We start from the raw sequence: 1,816 nt of genomic DNA, 5'->3' as shown, positions 1-1,816 counted from the left end.
GGAGTGGGAGCTGGCCCGGCCCTCACCAGCCCTGGACTCGTGTCTGCAGGATGGAGGCTGGCCCATAGGCCCAGGTCACCTCGATGGCATGGCCACCCCGGGGCCCAGCTGCCCTGCACACAGGCCCAGCCTGGACTCTTGCACCGGCATCCCCGCCGGCATGTCGGGTTGGGCTTGTTGATCAGTGTGAATGGGAAAAGGAAAAGGTGTCCTCAGTGATAAGTGCGTGTGGGTGAGTGTCACCAAACCTGCAAAGACAAGCGCCCGGGTGTGACTTAGCGAGCGCCGTCTCTGCCCGTCGTCGTGGGGTTTTTAACAAATGTGGACAGAACGGTGCGTTTCAGAGGCCTTGCTGGGTCACCTCCCAGGGAACGCGCTCTGTGAAGGGCAGGGTCTGAGCTGTGTGCCCAGAGTTCCCTGAGGTCTCGAGACGGGCAGGGCTCCTCAGGGGTCACTGGGACAGGGCCAGCCTGGAAGGAGAGCACTCAAGCTCAGACCCGACACCGTGGGCCTCGCAGGCACAGCTCAGACCCGACACCATGGGCCTCGCAGGCACAGCGGGCGTCCTTCCTGGTGGGGTGGCCCCGGCAGTGCCTTGCCTCCTTCCTTGGGTCCTGAGCACCATGGGCCTGGCATCCATCTGAGCCTGCCTCTGCCCAGCCCTCGGGGTCTGCTCTGAGAATCAAGAAGATGGGGACACAGCCCTGCTCAGGAGCCTGCGGTCAGGGGAGGAATCGTCCAGTGCCCGTCCCGGGCAGCCCGGGCCTCCTGGAACGGCAGCCTCTGGGGGGAAACGAGGGGCAGGCCGGTGCCAGGCACAGGCACAGGCAGGGTGTGCCCAGCCCCGTGGGCACCCCTCCTCCTGTCTGAGCTGGGACCAGTGGCCGTCACTGTCCACCTGGAGACTGTTGGCTTCATTGACGGAGACAGCTCCATGGCCGTCCACGCCCAGCTCCAAGCCACGTTGGCAGCGCCTGCCATGCTGACCAGATCAAATGTGAAGTTTCCGTGCCTGACGGGCACCCGCTGACTCAATTACAGGAGCTAAGAGGTCGCGCTGCCAGGTGCCTCCACAGCCCCCTCCACCTCCCGCCGGGGAGCGGGCCTGCATCCTGGGAGACGGGCCTGGGGCCGCTGGGTGTCTGCCGGCTTCCCTCCACCCCCTTATGCCTCCCCCACTGTCCTCTGGGATCCTGACCTGGAGGAGCCTCAGGCCGGGAATCCGTTTTCCCTTCTGCGGTCACTGCACCACTTACTCATAACTGGGATCTCAGGGCAATAATACGCTCACCGATGGTCACAGCAAGCGAAGGGTCCGGTTCTGCGGCAACCCCGCTGTCCCCTGTGGGAGGGGGTGGGGCAGGCTGACCAGAGCCTGATGATCACGATGAGAATGGAGCACAGGCTCAGGGGCCCCACAGAACACTGCGGACGGGCCTCGGAGGCCAGGAAAGGAGACACTCAGAGTCTAACAGGGCCTCTTCCTGCCTCGGTTTCCTCCTATGTCAGCTACACAGCAGGTGATGGTGGTGATGGTGATGATGGTGATGATTGTGATGGTGATGGGTGGGGATGTGATGGATGGTGGTGATGGTGGTGGTGATGGTGATGATGGTGATGGTAATGATGGTGATAGTGACAGTGATGATGGTGATGGTGGTGATGGTGGTGATGTGCTGGGGTCCAACCCCAGCAGGTCCAGGGGTCCCCAATAGGTGTGGATGGAGTCGGCGAAGAAGGAATGACACGGAGACAGCATTCAGTTGATCAGCAGCCTTGCCAGGATCTCTAGCCACAATCTCCAGCCAAGTTCTGT

This window comes from Myotis davidii, unplaced genomic scaffold (genome assembly GCF_000327345.1).
Source record: "Myotis davidii unplaced genomic scaffold, ASM32734v1 scaffold1745, whole genome shotgun sequence".
NCBI lineage: Eukaryota > Metazoa > Chordata > Mammalia > Chiroptera > Vespertilionidae > Myotis > Myotis davidii.
Note: the sequence above shows the minus strand (reverse complement) of the source record.